The sequence below is a fragment of the Callospermophilus lateralis genome, chromosome 11, assembly GCF_048772815.1.
Source record: "Callospermophilus lateralis isolate mCalLat2 chromosome 11, mCalLat2.hap1, whole genome shotgun sequence".
Taxonomy (NCBI): domain Eukaryota; kingdom Metazoa; phylum Chordata; class Mammalia; order Rodentia; family Sciuridae; genus Callospermophilus; species Callospermophilus lateralis.
The window spans coordinates 72,339,262-72,350,585 of record NC_135315.1 but is presented as its reverse complement, the minus strand read 5'-3'; positions in this window follow the sequence as shown (position 1 = coordinate 72,350,585).

Below are 11,324 nucleotides of genomic sequence, written 5' to 3'. Positions count from 1 at the left end.
CCTCTTAAGATAAATGAATCCCTCATCCCAACCAATGAGGCACTGACAGATCTACAGAACAGAACTTTGTCAAGAGTGAGGAAAAGCTTTAAACCCCAAGTTTATAAAGGGAATATCAACACTGGGAAATATACACAGGATTTGGGAAGGATCATATGGAGGAGGAAGCTAGAGAAAGGACACTTTCTATTTAAAACCAGTTGTGTTAAGATCTGTACTCACCTCATAATTACATAGGAATAAAAATTATTTGAATCGACATTAAAGGGTCTTTCAATATTGAAATAGAGTGTAAAAACCAATGCTCAGTTTTTTGACTTGGTACTAATAAAATAAGGAGTATGTCAGAGGACCACAGTAAACTAAACAGACCTCAGTAATAACAACCACAGAAAACTTACAGACAACTGGTTTTACCCTAACAAGATTGTTGTCTGCTAAAACAACAGAAGAAACAACAAAAGTCAATTAATATTGACAATATCTCAGTAGGACCCAGAATTACATAACATAAAATTCAAAATTACAAGGAGACATATCAATTATTTAAATGCATACAGAAAAAAAAAGAAACTGAATGATTTTTAACTAAAAATCAAGGGATGCTAACCTTAGAATAGTTCTAGTATTAGAATTATAATTGCAAATTCTTGAAAAACATTTTTAAAATGAGGCTGAGCTTTCAACTCATGATCCTCCTATCTCAGCCACCCTCAATGAAAGTGAGGCGCTAAGCAACTCAGTGAGACCTTGTCTCTAAATAAAATACGAAATAGGCCTGGAGATGTGGCTTAGTGGTTGGGTGCCCCTGAATTTAATTCCTGGTACCCTCTCAAAAAATATATCTTTTGGAACAATATAAATATCTACTATTAATGTTTTAGTAGTTAAGAAGAAGAAAATGATATTGCTGCAGAAAAAAAAGCAATTGAAGAAAAATCAGTGAAATCTTCCCAAATTTGGTTAAAAATATAAGTGCACAGATTCCGGAACATAGTAAACCCCAATCAGCTTAAAGAAATCTAAAGCAAGTAATATCATAATCAAATATCTGAAATAAGAAAGAAAAAACTTGTTATCATCAAGAGAAATATAACAAATTACAACTGGGAAAAAGATTTGAATTTTGAATGAGATCAGGTTGCTTATTAAAAATCATTGAGATAAGATTAGAGTAACATTTTTCAAGTGCTGAAAGAAAAGAATTGCCAATACTGAATCCTAACTACAGTTAATATCCTTCAGTCATATAGGAGGAAAAACAAAGCATTCTCAAATGAACTAGAAGCATTTCTCAGAGCACTTAAAGACAGTAGCAATACTTTTAAAAGAAATGCTAAAAAAATTCCTCAGAATGATGAAAAAGGGTAGCAGAGGGCACCCTAGAGTGCAAAGAATGAATGAAAAAGGTGTGAACATAAAAGTACTAAATAAAGTAGATTATTTTTCACCTGTGAAGTTTGGGAAAATATGTAAATATATTAAAATATAATATTTTAGTTACTACTTTTAATTATGTATTTGCAATAGATATGAATACTATATTATAATGAGGGGTGAAGTAAAGAAATAGATTTGACTATGAATTTTCTATATTTTACTTAAAGTTGCAAAATATTGACTGTGTGTTGGTTATGTAAATTTTTAAATGACTCTTATGATTTCTAACGCATCATTTAAAAATATATTGGCTGAAAGTTGTGATATGTTAAAATATAAATCTGTAAAAATATACAAATATTTAAAGAACAAGAGAAGTAGTATAAAAATGGAACAAAAATAGAAGTTATAATAATAATAATGAATTCACTATACCATTTACATAATGTATTAAACAATCTAAAAATGTAAATTAAGTAGTATGATTGGAAATAATTTTTCAAGTCAATAATTTGGAAACTACAAATTTGGGGAATCATAACTCCTGATTTCAAGATTCATTATAAATTTAAGGTGTGATCATGAGTGAAGATAAGATGTGTAGATGAATGAAAGAGAATGGAAAATTCAGAAATTGGTCGGCACAAATATGTTGTCTGATTTTTGACAAATCAGTAGAAAAATGAAATCTTTGAATAAATTTTCTTGGAATATAGAGACATCCATATGCAATACAAGAGATATCAACCTATTCTTCACATTGTATATAAAATTAACTAAAAACAGATCATAAACCTAACTGTAAGATATAAAATTATAAAACTTAATGTAAAACCTAGGAGAAGATCTTTTCAAAGTCCCATTAAGTCAAAATTTGTGGATACAACACAGAATGGAGCTGCATAAGCAAAATACAGCAAATGATGGATTAGGCTTTATCAATATTAAACTCCATTATTCTATAAAGAACATTTTAAGAGAATTAAAAGGCAAGTTACGAGTAGGGAGAATTTTTGCAAAACCCATCTCACACAAAAGATTCTTATCTAGAAGTTGTGAAGAATGTTTCCAGTAAGTACAGCTGACTCTGGAAATGTAGGTACCTTTGTTTTTTAAAGTTGCCACAAACACTAAACTCAATATTGTTCCTAGGGGAAATTTAGGTTTTGTTTTCTGCAGGTCTCCGGTTAATCCATTTTCATTACCCAATCAATATATAACTTGGTTGTGTGTATGTTCTTTTAAAAGACACCATATTTTATTTTTTGTTTTTTTATTAACATGTACAGTAATAGGGCTCAGTGTGATATTTCCACACATGCACACTGCACACAGAGTGCCCTTCTGAAACCCAACATTCTTTTATTCACCCTCCTCCCCTCACTCCTCCCAAGCTCTATTAATCACTATTCCATATTCAGGTTGACTTTTTCTTTTTTTTGCCCTCACGTGTGAGAGAGAATATTCAGTACATCATATGTTTAATTTATTTATTTTATTGAAACACTCTTTTGTAACATTGATTAGACTTGTCTCACTTATGAGCTCACGGATCTTCTTGCCTTGGTCTCAATGCTGGGACTAGAGGTGTGTGTCATCAGAACTGAATAAAAGACACTTTCTTTAATATATTTTGTTGAAACATTAACATTGAATTAGTGGCCAACAACATTTAATCTAATGCCTGATCAAAGCTTCTCTAGCATACCTGTTCTCTTTCTCTGCAAAGGCACATCACAAACTCGTCACACTCAGGAATACCAAGCAATCTCTTAAGTACTACATTTGCAGGCCATTTTAGACAGTGAAATCACCAAAAAAAAAAAAAAAACTGTTAAAACACTTGCACTAGACTGTCAAAAGGAAACTTCTTAAAGCTTAAACAGTAAAGCAGAGCTTTACTCCCTTGTTCTGCCTCAACTGGGAATACACACGATGGATGACTCAAAATTTTCAACTCTGAACATATTTGTGTATGTACATGACCTTCAGTATTTATCTGGAAGTAACAAATAAGTTTTACAAAGTATGCAAATTTATCAATACAAAATTTGTGAATAATGAAGATGATTAATTACAATATAACCCAGAAAGACTATTGGCAAAAGACTCAGAGAATCCCCCCCACCCTAAAAAAAAAGTCAAATAAATACATAAAAAGGTGTTCAACAGCATTTGTCATCTGAAATAAATAATTAAATTTAAAATTAGATATAAATTTTAAAGAGGCCAATTTTAAAAAATGATACAGAAAATATTCAGAGCTCATGAGAATTCAGAGCAATTAAAATTCTTATATATTGCCAGAAGAAATGCAAAATTCTTCCAATACTTTGGAAAACATCTTGGTGGGTTACTTGTTTGTTTGTAGGCTTGTTTTCTTGTTTGTTTCCTTAATACATAACAGAAAATATATTAGAGTTCTCTATAACCACCATAACAAATTACCCAATTTTTTTTTTTTTGCCTTCAAATAAAACCAATGAATTATTTTACAGTTCTCTAAGTTTAGAGGTCCAGGTTGGTTCATGGGTTTCTTTGCTCCATTTTCACAAGGCTGAAATCCGAATGTCAGTCAGATAGGCTCTTATTGGAAATTTCCAGAAAGAACCTTTGAGCAGGCTAATGTAGGTGTCCTCAGAATGTAGCTGCTGAGGCCTCTGTTTCCTTGGTGATTGCCAGCTGAAGCTGCTCTTAGATTCTAGAGGACTCACCTTAGCCTTTGCAGTTGAGATTTTACTTTTCAGAGCAACTGTAATCACTACATCAATCTTAGAGATCCCTAGGCTTGGATCTCTCTTATTTCCTCTTCCACAAAAATTCTTTCTTGATTCCTAGAAAAAAATGTGTCTTGTGGGCATAGAGGTGCACACCTATAATCCCAGTGGCTAGGAAAGCTGAGGCAGGATGATCATAAGCTGAAAGCCAGCCTAAGCAATTTAGGGAGGCCTGAAGAAATTTAGTGAGTCCCTGTCTCAAAAAAAAAAAAAAAAAAAAGGGAGGGGGATGGGGGAGGCTGGGGACGTGGCTTAGTCATTATTTACCCCTCAGTTCAATCCCCAGTACAAAAAAAAAAAAAAAACTGTGCTTTTCAGGTAAGAGTTCACGTGATTATAATGAATGGTCTCCAGGATGGTCTCACGATTTTCCAATTCTTGTTGCTAATTACAAACACCAAGGAAATTTAGCCAAGTAAAGAAAAATATTCAAAGGTCCAAAGATTAGGGCATGACCAATTTTGGCATGCCCTTATTCTGCCCAGCATGGCTGCCAAAATAATGAGAGATGCAAAAATCACAAAACAAAAGAATAGACCTTTATAAAAGAATGCCATAAATTGAAATTAATTAAGTTTTAATTCAAGTATGCGCATTTTAATAAAGCATATACTGTATTCAGATTGCCTGAGTTTTCAGTATAACACTTTTCTATTATATACTTCTAGGATGTGATAAATTTACTAGCATTGTCTTATTTGCATCTATAAATAGTCTTTGGGGAAATAGCTCTTCCAACTTTTTCTCATTTGAAATTGAGTTGTTTATTTTCTTATTATTGATTTTTGAGGATTATTTACATATCATATGAATATATATCCTTTATATATGGCTCATAAATATTTTCTCTCAGTTTGCATTATTGCTATTTCTTATTTGTAATATTTTTAAAATATTTTATTCATTAATAGTGTCTTTTAAGCAGCAGACTTAACTTTTATGAAGACCAGTGTTTAAAGTTTCCCTGAGAGATTTATATCTTAAAAATGCAGAAAAAGAATTTATGATTTCCAGTTTTCTATGAATGGTGAGGTCAGGGGCTTACAATCAGAAAATTCACTCAAGCTGATCCTAACCTTAAGGCAATCTAGGTCAATATAACTTTTCATTTTGTCATGTCAGTGGTAGCTTTAGAATACATCTATAACTCTTTATGCCTACTTTTAAGTGTTGAAAACTTTACCTACTTCCTCCCTTCCTATTCTTTGTTCCACCAGTATTGTGATTTATTTTTAATATATATGTAAACCCTACACTGCATTGTTATCATCTCTATTTAAGCAATTATATTTCAATAATATTTAATCAATAAGAATAGTAAATATTTACAAGCATAATTACTAGTATTATAGTTCTATCTTATTTCATGTAAATCTACAGTTTTGACCTGATATCATTTATCTTCAACTTAAAGGATTGTCTATAACATTCTGTTAGGGGAGGTTGGCTAATTTATTTTAAATTATGGTTAATTTCTTTGTTTTTGTTTTTGTTTTATACTTCAGTAATATTTTCCTCCTCCAATATCTAAACAACTGTTAATCTTAAAACCAACATGGTTTTATTGTATTCATTTGTAATTTTTGTCTCTAGCAGAGCAGTGTGTGTGTGTGTGTGTGTGTGTGTGTGTGTGTTTTAATATCTCTGTTGTCTTTGCTTATATTTCTTAACCTCTTATACACAGCTAAAATAGCTCTTTTATTTTAATAGTGTTCTTATTCTAATATCTCTATCTTACTGGATCTGTTTTGACTGATTTTTTTTTAAATTATCATGTCTTCCATTTTGCTGTTTTGTGTGCCTGTCATTTTTGTTTGGATGTCAGGTATTACCAATACTTTGTTGGTTGTTAGACATTTTTTGTATTCCTATCACAATACTTGAGATTTTCCTGGTATAGTTATTTGGAAAATAGCTCTTCCATGGATTACTTTTAAGATTCATTTGATGAGACCACAGCTTAGTTTCTGGGTAATCATCCTCACTGCTGTTACTGTTACTAGACCCTTCCAAGTAATCCGTTTAGTTCCTTGTGTCTCATGAAGTTTCCTGTATGCTCAAGAGTAACAAGCCCTGTGTGGCACCAGAGATTGTTCTCTTTATTACTCCAGAGATTTTTCTCTTTATTGCCCCTGTCTTAAGTAATTTCCCCAAAGTATGACCTGATTAATATTTAGTTGCATTCTCAAGGACAGCCATTTTCAGATCTCTGAGGTTTATTTCTTTCTTTGTTTTTTTCTCATGCAGTTCTTTTTTTTTTTCTCAGAGACACCTTATCCTTCTTATTCTAGCTCTCTTGGTTTTCATATTCCTTCAGCTCTACTCCTAAAGCTACCATGTGCCCCAGTCTCCATGTGGTGTGCCCCCTCCAATAACAAATGGTAGAAACTCTCTCAAGCATATAATTTTAATGTCTGTTTTTCCATTTCTTAAGGATGGTTATCTTTCATTTCCTGAAGTACTATCCAATGTTTCATATCCAGTCTAATCTTTGATGTCTTAAAAACCATATGGTGTGCATATAACAATGAATCTCACTCTTATGCTAATTATAATATACCAATATAATATTTTTAAAAAATTCTTTCTTATACTTTGTCTTTTTTTTTTGGTTACTTCTGGTAAGAAATTGATTCATCTTAATGAGTAGCAGTGTTTCAGATGTTTTGTTGACAAAATACAGGTGTATTTCATTCTCTCTTAATTGCCCTTGAATGTTTTTCATGCTGAAGGAAGAATGTATGTAATCAGCTAAGACAAGCACCTCTGTTAATAACTTGAGGGCCCCAAAATTGAAAAAAAATATCCTTTTAAGATTGAAAAATACTAAGTGTTTTGATCTTGCCATTAATTGATTTATTTCAGAAAGCTTCCTGTAATTAACATATATTCCCAAAATATTGTTTTAATATACTTTTCCAGTAAAGTAATCCATGCATCAAGATGAAACTTCAACATGTTAAATATATCATGTGAATGATCCATGACATCAATAGTATTTAGAGCACTGCATTTATAGAACAACGAAGATTCCACTTGAAAGAAGTAATTTAATTCACAACCAAGTCTGCATCTTTCTGCAGAGATAAGCAATCATTCCATTTCATTCCTGATCAATAATAGCATTGCCAATGGATTTTGTTGTACTCAGACTATCCAATCCCTAGGCAGCCTAAAATTATATGAATAAATTTTTATAATACTTTGATTAATATTTATAAGCTATAAACATATTTATATTATCAATTCAGGTTAAAAAAAAATCTCAATTTTTCATAAATCCTGCATGCTGCCTTATATCTCCAAATGTAAACAACAATATTTTATACTGAGTTTAGAATTTATCAAGTAAGGTGCCAGGTGCCAGCAGCTCAGGAGACTGAGGCAGGAGGATTGTGAATACAAAGCTAGCCTCAATAATTTAGTGAGGTTCTAAGCAATTTAATGAGATCTTGTCTCTATATAAAATATGGGTGTGGCTCAGTGAGAAAGCATCCCTTGTTTCAATTTCTAGTGCCAAAAAAAAAAGGTCTATCAAGTAAGGAAATTTGTTCTGAAAATTGACTTGAATATCTCAGAACTTATTTCAAGAAATCTCAGTCAACATTAAAGAAAGTAACTACTAATGATATTAACCATTTTCATGAAATAAAATTTCATACATTATTTATAAACTGAGAGTTTTAAACATACATTAAACATGACTTATAACAATAAGTACATTGTTACATAAGATGAACAAATAATATGTGTTTTCTAATCTGAAAATTCTAGCTACAATCTCCTCCAAATCATGGCTTCCTTCACTGAAAACAAAGGAATCTGCCATTGTATATATGAAGGATTATTTCCACAAGAGAGAATGATATAGCACTCTGATAGAAGTTGTTGTTTACCTCAATCTACATCTTTACAACAAGTTTTGAATCAGAGGTAGATAGTGCTTAGAACACGTTTTCCAATGTCTCTGTAGGCTTTATTTTGAAGGTTAGGGGAATATCAAAATGTTACCCTTTGTTTTCTTTTGATATCTCTGTGTACCATGAGATCCCACATATCCTCCTTTGAAGTTGTGCTTTCTGCTGTTTCTAAGCTGTTTGGATCTGCTTCTAGTCCTGCTTGCTTTTGACTCTTTTTAACTTTTTCTTTTAGTTCTTTATCTGTGCAATTCCTTGGAGTCTCAGGGTGAATAGGCATGACTTAACTGCTAGTTTTCAAAAGTCACAAATGAAATAAGCTCAGGAACTTGAGATATCCTGCCTGGTGCCAGGTACAAAAAAACTTTCCTAATGCTGCAGTTTTGGCAGACAACTGCATAAACCTGTAAGAACATGGTGAAGTAATAAAATTATGGGACATACTGGCTGAAATATCAGAAAAGAAACCCAATATCAATTCAATGGATTGTAGTTGCATTATTGATTTTGTTCCTTAGAATATGTTTCAAGGGAAGTAAAATCTATTATTCTACAATAGTAGTTTAAAATCCAGTTATAAATTATATCACAGTAAAATTCATGGAAAATGAATAACCTAACAGGATATATTTTGATGGATTTAACATCAAAAATAGGAAAAAAATAAAGTTCAATGATAGACACAGAACTCCTGAATTTTTAGGGCTAATTGAACAAAATAAAACTACGACAAAAGATTTCATAAATAAAACTAGGAGATGATGGTATAGCGATTAGGGTTTTAATGTACTAAAGAACAACCAGTTATCTCCCACATACATGATATTGTGATCTTAGTGAGTCATAGATTGTAAACATAATAATAGCTGTATGTTTAGCATAATAAATATGTAGCATGCTCCTCAAACATCATTATTTAACTCTATGAAAAACAGTGGTGCTCAGTATGCATGAACAATCTAATGAGGTCTTCATATAGGAGCAGGATATTTGAACTTATTGAAGGATTGAAAAGATATTTGTAAGAATAAAAGAAAGCTCTGAGTTAACGATATCAGGTTTCTGCAAAATATGAGAGGATGGTTGAAAACTAAGAAAAAAATAATAAAAACCTGAAATCATTAAATTAATGAGTATAATCCTGAACCCATATAGAAATTAAAATCTTTTCAAAACTTCGCTTCCATCCACTCAGATTCCCATATTGTCCATTGGCAGGACATAACATGAACTATGTGCTGTAATATTGTGCTTTAATCTTTTGGCATCTTAAACTTAAGGCAATTTGTTGTACACAAATATTACATGCCTCTCCTTATAGGAGATGCTCATATTAAAGAACATGAACTGTATAAAATAGGCTGGGGGTGTAGCTCAGTGCCAGTGTGCTTGCTTGGCATGCACATTCATGAGCCCCTGAGTCCAATTCCCTGCACTTGGTGGGGGGCGGTGACAGGGAAGGAAGGAAGGAAAAAAGAAAAAAAGAATGAGAAAACAAAACAAAAAAAAACAGAGAAAAAGAGAAGAAGACAAAGAGGACATAATAGATATAGGCTTAAAAATTAGATGTTTCTAAATTCAGTTACACTACTCACAAACTGTAGAACATGGAATAAGTAGCTGACCTCAACTAATGTTAGATTATATATATATATATATCTATATATATATATATATATATATCTATATATCTATATATATATATATATATTATTTTACAAAACATATTGTACATGAAAATATTTCGCCTTGTACCCAATGGACATATGTTTCTACTTGAATATTTTAATTAATTGCTTTGCAATTAGCCATCTTAAAATAATCTAGTATATCTGTTGACCAAATTATATCCAGTTACACTGTTTTATTTATTTCTGGGTTGTACCTAAACACTAGATATCAAATTACTCCTGTGCACCATTCATGACCTTCATTTGGAAGGCTGAATATTGAATCCTGATAAGTATAAATTAACTATTTACTGTCTCATCATATTACACAAAATAGAAAATTCTCCTATTGTTACATTTCCATAAATTCACTGTGAAGACAACATAATACAACAATTTTAGCTTTTCGTTTCTGGCAAAGTATACAAGTTATTTATTTTTTTCTGAAGAGATTTTTAAACCTGTGCAGATGCTTAGTGGAAGTTAGTAACATTAGGCCAGAGCCAAAGCTATAAAAATGCTATATATTAAAAAAAATCTTAGTGACAAATAGCAGCATGCTCCAAGGGACTATCTCTTTATAAAGCATTCAACTGGGCAAACTCTGTCTCATCATTATTTAACTTGCACTTTCAGAAATTCAGAACATTTTGAGTTGGTTACTCAAGGCTGCTATAGCATGGATTCAATTCAATCAGGGTAGGATAGCTTGTCTGATTGAATCTCCCACAGATAACCAATATACTGTACACTCTCCCAAATGTAAAAATAAAACTGCATAGGTTAAAGGAGACTTTTCAAGTCACTGCAGAAGTCAGAAATTCAAAGGGAATGGATATTAGAGGGAATGGAACTGTACTGAGACAGGTTTCCCTTTAAGAGTCTTTTCACCTGAGAACAAAATTCAGGCCTCCCTGTGTAATAGCAACACAAGCTTGCTCCCAAACCTGCATTACATTACTCAGCCTAAATCCTCATCTGATCAATGAACTCTACCTACATGGAGGAAACTTAAATATCCCAACAAAAACACAACCACTCGAAGTTTGAAAGAAAAGAATAAAGATTTCAGTAACAGCCCACAGAGGTTAGATAAATTTTGGGGTTTGGATTGAATAGTTACTGGTCTAGAATAAAAATTAACACTATTTAAAGGAAGAAATCATAATTGAATGTTCCACAATTTATATCATCCATAATAATAAACCTTAATAAATTCTATAGGCAAAAAATGGAAGTAGTAGGTGAAGAAATAAATAATTTGTGAATGGAAAAGGAAATTATAAGAAGAAGGAGTTATTCTAGGAATTAACATGAAATATATGAAATAAAAACATTATATTCTTCAGCATAATAGCAGATCATAGATGACAGAAGAAAAGGTTGGTGGACATGGAGATAAAACAATATAATTATCTAAGGAGCAGGAAGACAAAAGTTCTTTAAAAATAAAAAGTATTTCAGTGGCCAATGGGATCAATGAAGAAGTTCAAATTTTATTTGGCATTTGAAAAGGAGATATACAAAGTGAGGCAGAAATCATTTGAAAAATATGGAATTTACTAAGCTTTCTGAAAAAT